Below are 11,113 nucleotides of genomic sequence, written 5' to 3'. Positions count from 1 at the left end.
TAAAAAAAAAATTCCCAATGATCTTCTATGGCAAAATGCCTTTCACATCCAGAGAAAGAACTATGGAATTCAATCGCAGTATGTAGCAGATCATTTTTTTGTGTGTGTTTAATGTTTTGGTTTGTTATATGATTTCTCCCATTTATTTAAGTTCTTCTACATAGCATGACTATAGTGAAAATGTATTCAATAGAAATGTATGTGTAGATCCTATATAGAACTGTATGCCATCTTGAGGAGGGAGCAGGGTGGTGGAGAGTAGGTAGGGGGAAAAATCTTAGTTTTATGGTAGTGATTGTAGAACATTAAAAATAAATAAAATTAATTTAAAAAAATTACATGCATCTAGCAGTAATACATAAAACAAGTATAATGCATATCACAAATCAGTGGCATATATGAGGCCATGGTGTGCATATATATATATATATATATACACATATATATAATATATATACACACATGTGTGTATATATACATATATACTTACACATATATACATATATGTATATATGATCAAGGTCACAAGTTTCATGTGTCACATAGCACACAGCTTCACATGCACATAGGTAACATGCAAAAACACAGTTTGTACCCATATAGCAATAGCACCAAATACTAGTACATTTAGCAAAGAAGTATAACAACAAGGAAGGAATTTGACATAGTAAAGTATAAGGCATGTACAACACATGGTAACACATTCTAATTAAATACTAAGCCACATGGTACACATACACTAGCCAACAAGCATAGACTGACTGCATGGATAACCTTGTTCTACCATCTTCTTGAAAAGCATCATCAATGAGTTTGATCACTATTCAGATAGACCTGTTATGTCTATCATGTCTATTTGAGTTCATGGTGGCACAGTGGTTAGAGCTCTGGACCTGAAATAAGGAAGATCTGAGTTCAAATCCAACCTTAGACACTTGCTAGGTTGTGTGATTCTGGGCAAGTCACTTAACCTCTGTTTGCCTCAGTTTTCTCAACTGTAATATGGAGATAATAGCACCAACTTCTCAGAGTTGTTGTGAGAATCACACAAGATAATATTTGTAAAGCACTTAGCACACTACCTGGCACGTAGTAAGTGCTTTATCAATGTTAGCTAGCTATGGTGACCCACGTTGACTATTAGCATTCACTCCTAGGCTTACTGGTCTTGTCTAAAAGCAATATACAGAGAGGGACTTTTCCCACTTCATTTGAGCAAAATAGAAGTTTTCTGGTTCCTAGTTTGGCATACTTGTACAAACTGGTCACAATAGTCTCAGCGCTTGAATGGTGCTTAGATTTGTAACTGGGCATCCAACCAAGTCTGGAATATTTTGAGTACTGCTGGTATGTAGAAGAAGATATGGCTTCGGATTGGTGGAGAGAAGGATAAGGTGATGCTGCATGTCTGCGTAAGGGACAGAGCAGCTACCAGAGCTTTAGGAAGAGAGACACATATGGAGAGAGAAGCTTCAGGCATGTAGCTGAGGCCAATTTTTTAATGTATTCTTGATTTTTCAGCTTACTTCCCTAGAGGCTTCAGAAAAAGAACTTCCCTTAGGCTCCTCCCTTGGTTTGCAATACAATCTCATCTCTCTCTTCTGGCAAAAGAAATCTCATTCCCTCTTGCATTTTCTTGTACTTTCTAAGCTGTAGAATTTGTTTGCCTTTTTGCTTAGATACTTAGGTTTACCCACTCTTCTCTATTTGCAATGGTCTTTGTGTGAGAAATCAGCTGTTTGATGGCAAGGAGCCAGCCTGGCAAAGGGAAGCTAAAGGGTACCCTCCCTTTGAAGTAACCTGCTTTGTGGCTTTCCTTATGGATGCCTTAACACTGCACTCCTACACCAGAGAGATTTGGTGGGGGAAAAGTAGATACAATCCATTACCACTCTTGGAGACTTGGAGAAAAGTATAATTAGTTGGTCAACAGTTATTAAATGCTTATTATGCGTAAGACACTGTGCTACCTAACATGTAATTTGACAAAACGATATTGGACTTGATGGAGTTCCCTTTAACAGTAAAAATATTGGTCCAATCCCATCTCTTAAACACACTGGAATGGGTCCTGATCAATAATGATACACCACAGATATTTGTGGGTTCTGGATGTATCAGAAGCATGGTAGCTCCCTTACTTTTATTTAAATTTGCATTTAACTGTCTGTGTAGTAACTTGAATAAGTTACTTCATCTGCACTCAGTTGGGCTTTAATAGCTCGGAGTGAATGTAAATAGCAACAGTTTCTATTCTGGCCAAAGACTCTGAGGGTCTTCCCCTCCCAGAATGATTCCTTTGAGAAGGCAAACTAGGCCATCTTTTGCCTCATTTCTTACCTAGCCTTTAATCACTGACTAGGTACAACAAACAACAACAACCGTCTGTTAAATGAAGCTTTGGAGGCATTCGGGATCCCTTTTACTCTAAATCCATGATCCTAAGATCTGAGATAGACAATGGATTCCAATTGCCAAACAGGCAGAAGAAATCTCTTCTCTGCTGTGTTGTGAGGTTTATTTCCAGCAGGTCAGACCTGAGCATGCCTTGGGGACTTTAGCTCTCTAGACAATTCTGTGCCCCACACGGCAATGGTTGAAGCAAAGAAAAGAAGAGTTTGGCCAAACAAATACAAGCCTTCCCCGAGCATGGGGAGAATGTGGCCATGGGTCTTAGGTCCTACTGATCTTTTGACTCTCTAGGATTCCAGCTCTTCCTTGGAAGATGTCCGCAGGACTTTGCCTTTGATCCTAAGACTTTCTCTTTCCCTAGTGTAAGAAATTCACAAACTTCTAAAGTTTTATTTGAGACTTCCTGCCTCCTAACCATAGTACAAAACCTGCCTGGCTTCCCGGCCAGTACCTCGGAATCCCTAATTACCTTTTCCCCTTCTTCAGTTGCTGCCAAACATCATTCTGGCATCTGTTTCCTCCTTCCCGTTTTGCCCCTGTTACCAGACGCTGTAGGCACAAGATCATATTTTGAAGCATTTATTCACAAGGGAAAAGAGTGTATACATTCTGAAATAATCTGCCAAGGTAATGCACTTGGAAATGTGCAAGAAAGTTGCATAGCCTTAGGCTGAATGCAGCTAAAGTTTTAAAGTTAATTTGAGTTAGTGAATACTTTGGTCTGTGATATTCTCCAAGCTTAGTGTCCAGTAAATTGTGATCTCCATAAGAGAATAGGGATTTTTCTCTCCAAAATAGCCCCTGACAATTTGGGATTGGTCCAACAGTGCCCACTTACTGGCCCAAGTTCATTGACTCATTGGACAATCCCAGGCTCTATATAGTACACTACTTTTGGAGTTAGAAAAACCTGAGCTTAAATCCCACTAACTAGACACTAACCAGTTGTCTAGCTATCTCAATTTCTTCATCTATAAAATGAGGGGGTTGAACTCAGTGGTTTCAAAGGTTCTTTCTGACTCTAAATCTATAATCTTATGATCAGTCAATCAAGAAGTTCTCTAATTGCTGGGAGGTGGCGAAGGCATTTATTTGGTTGGATGCCCACATTCTGACCTGACACCTATGATCTCTCTTTCTTCTGCTCAAAGTGAGATTCAATGAGGGCAAAGGATAAAGAGAATTTACATGTAATGGAAGTTTATCCAGTCATCTCAGAAATATAAGGTAACACTACTCTAAATGATTCTTATAGACTTTTGGCCCAAATCTGCTCTTTTTGTGATCTTAGAGCAATGAGCCCGACTTCTATAATGTTCATTTGGGCTTGTAAGGGAGATTGAATCGGTCCAGCTTTTATTCATACATCTCCTTCTGCCCAAAACCTGATTTTCATGGAAATCAGAACTTTCATTGTGCCAGGAATAGCAGCCCAAACCAGCCCAACAAATCTCTATTTATTCTGTTCCTAACATTATAAGCAGGAAGGGACCTCAGAAGCCCTCTAGTCTAGCCCCCTCATTTTACAGATGAAGAAATGGAAGTCCAAAAAAATTAAGTGAGTTGCTGAAGGTCACCCAGGTAACGAGTGAGCATCAGAAGTGGGATTTGAATTCAGCTCCTCTGACTCCAGAGATATGATATTTCTACTGTACCTAGTGACCTCCCAAGTTCTAATTAGTGCAGAACAATCTCTTTCAGACTGAGAAACTTACTGGCTTATTCTGGAACCATTAGTTCTCATTGCATCAGTGTGAAAAAATATAAAATGTTTCAGCCAAGGGCTTAGATTCATGTCTCAGCTCCATCAGTTACTCATTGGGTTAGTTGGGTAATATGAGGCTTGATTTCCTGAACTATCAAATAAAGATAACATTCTTGCATTAACTACTTCAGAAGGATAGTTGTGAGAATGAACCTGGGCGATAGTGAAAGGAGAACTCTTTGGAACCATACATGGAAAATGTTTTTTATTATATAGACATAGTCTAGTCATCCTATGTTGTAAAAGAATTAACTTTTTACTTCTGAGAAAGAATTTGCAATTGAATTCAAATTAACTGAGTAAATATAGTAAAAATGAATTATAAATAACTTTGATCATAATTCTAGCCCCATCCCTGCAAACTGGACCCCAAAAGAATATCTGTTGCAAAAGAATCTGGTTTCATCTCTGGTCATTAAACATATGAGTTCAAAAACAGGTGTACACATTGCAACCAAAATATCTCAGGAGGGTAAAGACCCTCAGAATTTATCTCATGTAAGAATGGGAATTCCCTCTGTAGTGCCCTGGGTACCTATTTATCAAATAGTCCTTTCAGGAGACCTTCAGTAATGGGAAACCCACTGCCTTCTGAAGCAACCCCTTCCACTTGGAGAAAACTGATTGAGAGAATTTTCCCTTTCATTGTGCCAAACTTTTCTGCTCAATAAGCAGAATAAGGAGAAAAATGTTTTCCTTGATGGAGAAAACAAAACAAAATAAAATTTGGGTAATTTTGCACCTTATTCATCATCTGCTTTTATCATGCCAACACCCCAAACCATGATCTTATGCCCTTTTGCTTTTCCTTGAGTCTCCAATATGCCTTAACCAAAGAAGCACCAGTGGCCTAGCTAGACCTTTAGGTATTTTTTAGTGTGTGATGGAGCCCAAGTTCAGTCTGAGCATTAGTGCCCCTGCCACTATCCTTACAGGACAATACCACTCTTGGGCTCATTTTCAGTCATTTTCCCTTTCTTCTGTCTTCTATACACTTCTTTTGAAACCCAACTTGCTTAGTGAGTTTCCTTTATATTTATGTTGGCTCCTTTAGATACTTTAAAGGCTAGGTAAGATCACTGAATGCTGCCTCAGACAAACTGAGACCTGGGAAAGACCTTAACTTAGAAGGGCCAGTGTCTCCTACTGCATCTGGGGCCATCTCCAGTTGTCCTGACCTATGTCTTGTCACTAGACTCTGATGACTCTGGAGGAGGGAGTGAGGCAGATGACTTTGCATAGCTCTGCATCATTTAAATCCAATTCACCTGCAAGTCAAGACATCAACCCCCCCCCCCCCCCACTGCCTTTGATCCTCTTTGAGAGCAAAGGATGAACAGCAAACAAGAACAAATACAAGATCCTTTACCCTTTCTTTATCATTTGTACTTGCAGTGTCAGAATTTTGCTCTTCAGTATACCATCCTTCTCTGCCTTACTTCCTTATAAATTATTAGACCAGGAGGTGCTACCTTGCCTTTCTCTGAACTCAATGAACTCTGTCCTCTCAAAATCTAAGATCTATGTCAGACTCTGCCTAACTTTCCCTTCCTTATCTAACCCAACTTCTAAGATGGCAATGACCTTCTTACTTCCTCTCTAGATTTCCCATCATTTCTACCTTGGTAACCAGTTCCTTCTCCTTGACCAGAATTAGGTACAAAATAGCATTTCTATTTATAGATTCCTCTGTCTTTTAAAGAATGATATTATCCTTAAATTAAATCAAGAAATATTGGCCACTGTGCTATTAGCAGAGTTTGCTTCTTCACATGTCAGAATAGATAGAGTACCCAATCACAGTTTTGTGATCTGTTTCCTGAAGGTATTACCTCTTTTTGACTGGGTGGTCCATATTATACTCCTACCACAATATCAATCCTGTTCATCTCTCTGCTCCTCATACAGTTACCTTTTACGTCTCAGGTTCATGGATTTCCTCATATGAATATATCTTCTCAAAGTACAGCATTACTCTCACATCTCTTTTGTTGAATTTGTTCCTTTTTAATAATAATTTAATAATTTTTTAATAATAATAATACCCTTGGGTAGTCATATTCTAGTCATAGGTCCTATCTTACCAAGTGTCTATGGTACAATATAAAACTTACCTATTTACATTACCCAGATGGCCCAGTGGATAGAGTGCTGGGTCTTGGAGTTAGGAAGATTCATCTTCCTGAGTTCAAATCTAGCTTTAGACACTTAGTAGCTTTATGACCAAGGGAAAGTCATTTAGCCCTGTTTACCTCAGTTTCCTCATTTGTAAAATGAGATGGAGAAGGAAATGGCAAACTATTCTAGTGTCTTGGCCAAGAAAACCCCAAATGGGGTCACAAAGAATTGGACGTGACTGAAAATGATTGAACAAAACGATAATAACATCTCCATGAGGACAGCTTCTCCTTTGCTTAGTATCTATCTGCTCTCTAACCAGTATTCACTCTCTAATTTGCCAAGATATTTAGGACTATTCTGAGTACTCCAGACTGAACTTGATGTTTTGAGGAAAGTGGAAGTAATCAAAGGGACAGTACTTCTTATGAGAGAAAACTATTGTATATTTGAAAGATTACTGTACCTGGGAAATCAGAAAACCCGGCTTCAAATACCAGCTTTTCTACTTATTATATATGTAAAACATCGAACAAGCCACATAAACTCTCTAGACCTCAAATGTCCTTAATTATAAAATGGGTATCATAATATCTGCACTAGCTACCTGGTAGTAGGGGCAGCTAGGTGGCACAGTGGTTAGAGTGCTGGGTCTTGGAGTCAGGAAAACTCATCTTTCTGAGTTTGAATCTGGCCTTAGACACTTAATAGCTGTGTGACCGTGGGTAAGTCACTTAACCCCATTTGCCTCAGTTTCCTCATCTGCAAAATGAGTTGGAGAACAAAATGGCAAACCACTCCAATATCTTTGCCAAGAAAACCCCAAATCGGGTCACAAAGAATAGGACACAACTGAACAACAACAAAACTGAATTTGTGGAGCTAGACCTCAAACAGAGGTCTTTGGGGCACCAAACCCAGTCTTCTTTCCTTTATTACCTCTGTGTTTCTATAGAATTAATGATGATCCTTGATTACAGAGTCTATAGTACGTTAAATATATCTTCAGTAACATGTTGGAAGATAGTGTAGAGTTATGAAAAGATCTCTGATTTTGGAGTAAAGACACGGGGTTAGATTCTGCTGGGATACTATACTTACTGGTAGTGTGACAATCTTGGGCAAGTCATTTGACTTTTCTTCATATCAGTTTCCCCTCTGGTAATGTTGTGGAAAAAATACCTCCTCTCTGAGTCCATGTGGTAGTTAACTGCTGTGAAATAGAAATTTATCACAACAAAGAAATTAAAGAGGTTAAAAAAAAATCTAGATTTTATTATTATGTTCAAGCCAAAGTCATGATGCAGAGAAAAGCTGAATGGTGATGAAGAATTGGAAAAGGCTTCTTATAGGTAAATTGCATGAGAATGACAGAGAAATAATTCTTTTACGTATTGCAATCTTGTACATTCCCCTTAGTCCATAAAAACTGAGGAGAAGATAGACCCATAACCTCATCCTTCCTTCAATGTCACAAAAGTTGAACAAAATTAAACAGAGCCATAATCTCATGATTTCCTAAGGAAACAAATCAAATCAAAAAAGTTCTATGGGGTAAATTAAGTCTGGTTACACATTAAACTACATTTAGAGGGTCTACAGATAGACTGATTGAGTAGAAGAATTACATGTTGCCAAGGAATCAGGGACAGTTGGGATTCTTCCTCTGGCTTCTTAGCTAAGGAATGTTTAAGTTTCTAAGTAAATTTTCAAATCTTATGGGCTAGGTTTTGGTAAAGTGAGGTTGGTATTAAGACAGACTTTTACTTAAAAATTTATAGGAGTAATAACTCTGAGTCCTCAATAACGAAAGGAATCAAACATTCCCATAACAGTAAAATGTAGATAATGACATCTTCAGGGATGTTGTGGGCACAGCACATTGTAAATCTTTAGAAAATGAGTCAAATTGAGTGACTGCATGGAATAACACTGGATTTGGGAGTCAGGGACCTGGGTTCAAATCCAGGTTGGATAAACTACTTAATTCTCTATGCCCCAGATTCCTCATTTGTAAAATGAAGGGTTTGGAATCAATAGTTTCCAAAGTCCCTTCTTGCTCAACATCTGTGATCCTATAATTTTGAGGACTTTTCCTTAAGCAGCTTGATATAGAGAACAACCTTGGACTCAGGAAGAACTTAGTCCAAGCCCTAATTCTGACACATTCTAGTTATGGAACCACAGGCTTTACCTCTAGGTGTCCCCAGGTACCCCCCTCTCTAAGACAATAAGCTACAGATGATTTGTTGATCTACATTGGTGAAAGGAGTTTCCACACCAGGAATTCCTGTACTGATGAGATCGTAGATCCAAAACAATCATCAAATAAAACTTGTGTTTTCATTTGTTTGTGTTTTGCCAGAGCAAATACAAGATAACCAGTAGGTTAAAGATAGGTTTAAGGGCAACTATGAGGAGATTGGACAGAGTGTCAGACCTGGACTCAGGAGGACTCATCTTCTTGACTTGAAATCAGGCCTCAGACACTTAGTAGCTACATGACCCTGGGTGAGTCATTTAACTCTATTTGCCTCATTTCTTCATCTGTAAAATGAATTAGAGAAGGAAATGACAAACCTTGCCAGTATCTTTGCCAAGAAAACCCCCGATGGGGTCATAAAGAATAGGACACAACTGAACAACAACAAAGATCACCTAAATTGATCTTTAAGACACACAATTAAAATCTCATGATGCTAAATGTATTTCCGTTTCTCATTGTCTTGTTTGTCTAGTATTAAACCCTCATGTTCCACCATTTTTATAATTATCCATTCAGGTTTACCTTTCTTATTAATGAAGAGAACATTTCAAACATAAAAGGTCTATTAATTCATCTACAATCCAGGACAGATTAGCCAGGGGATTGTGAATTATCCATGCATTCTGAGGGAGGGGAGGAAGTCACATGAAATGCTGATGACAAAGTCATGAACAATGACTGACTTTTGCAGAGGAAGGCCCATAGAGGACACAATGCTAATGGCTTTCTGTGTGCAATCGATTTCCTAGGCTAGACTGAATTTAGCAAATGGGAAAATGCCTATTCCTTCCTTTGGGAAACTTCCTCTAAAAGAAACAGGCAGAGTGAGTGTCTTTTGCTCTACTGTTTACTGCTGCCCTGTTTTCCAGCTTTCATGACAAAAATCTTCCAATTTCCAAAAGGATTCACAAGTTCAAAGGTAATTTAGACAGTAGTACACTTGACATTTGTGCTTCCCATGTTTCAAAGTCTAAATCAGTAATAAGATCAGTACATAATGTTCACATCACAGTGTACAGACTTGTTGTAATATCTTTTTTTTGAAATGTTGCTACATTATTTTTATTACAATATTTACTATTTATTTTTAACATTCTTTTCTTTTTTAAAATTTTGAGTTCTAGATTTTTCTCCCTCCCTCTTAACTCTACCCTATCTACCAAGGAGGCAAACAACATATCAATTATACATGTGAGATCATGCAAAACATATTTCCATGTTAGTTATACTGCCAGAAAAGCAAAAAATAAAAACAAAGAAACCAATAAAATTATACTTCAATTTATGTTCAGAGTCCATCAGTTCTCTCTGGAGGTGCATAGCATCTTTTTAACCACGAGTCCTTTGTGTGTGTATTCGTCCTTTGTTGCCAAAGAAGACCATGCCATCAGAGAAATAATGACATGACTTGCATTTGATTTTGTTTTGAGTGAGGGAGGGCTGTGTAAGGTCACCAGCCTCACTTTCTCCTCCAGAGCTATCTGGATCCAGTGACCAGATATTCATCAAGATGACTGGAGATGACCAGGTTGAGGCAGTTGGGGTTAAGTGACTTGCCCAAGCTCCCAAAGCTAGTGAGTGTCAAGTGTCTGAGATGAGATTTGAATTCAGGTCCTCCTGACTCCTGCACTGGTACTCTATCCACTGCACCACCTAGCTGCCCTTCATGAGTCCTTTGTAATTATCTTGGATCAGTGTACTGATCAGAGTAGCCAAGTCTTTCTCTGTGGATCTTCATTACAACATTGTTTACTGTGCACAATGATGTCTCAGTTCTTCTGGCTTTATTTTAATCAGTTTACATATATCTTGCCATGTTGTTTTCCTGAAACCCCTTTCCCCTTGTCATTTTTTTATGGAGTAGTAGTACCCCATCACAATCATATTCACAACTTGTTCAGTCATTTCCCAATTGATAAGCATCCCCTTAAATTCCATTTCTTTGCTACCACAAATAAGAGCTGCTACAAATATTTTTTGTACAAATGGGTCCTTTTCCTTTTTCTTTATTTCTTTGGGGGTACAGGCCTACTAGCAGCATTGCTAGATCAAAGAGTATGCTCAGTTTTATAGCTCTTTGGGTATAGCTCCAGATCCAGAATGTTTGGACCAATTCCCTATTCCACTAACAATTCATTATTGTTTCCCTTATTCCTTTCCAGCATTTATCATTTTTGATAGGTATAAGGTGGTACTTTGGAGTTGTTTTAATTTGTCTTTTCCTAATTAACAGTGATTTAGAGCATTTTTTCATATGACTATGGACAGGTTTGATTTCTTCTTCTGAAAACTGCCTGTTCATATCTCTTGACCATTTATAATTAGGAAATGGGTTTTATTTTTATAAATTTGACTCAGTTCTCTCTCTCTCTCTCTCTCTCTCTCTCTCTCTCTCTCTCTATATATATATATATATATATATATGTATGTATGTATATTTGAGAAATGAGGCCTTTATTAGAGAAAATTGTTGTAATTTTTTTTATATCATGTCATTGTCTATGGTACCTTTTGAAAAAATGTAGTTTCCCTGATTATTTCTTTCCATTAGG

This window comes from Notamacropus eugenii, chromosome 4 (assembly GCF_028372415.1).
Source record: "Notamacropus eugenii isolate mMacEug1 chromosome 4, mMacEug1.pri_v2, whole genome shotgun sequence".
Classification (NCBI taxonomy): domain Eukaryota; kingdom Metazoa; phylum Chordata; class Mammalia; order Diprotodontia; family Macropodidae; genus Notamacropus; species Notamacropus eugenii.
Note: the sequence above shows the minus strand (reverse complement) of the source record.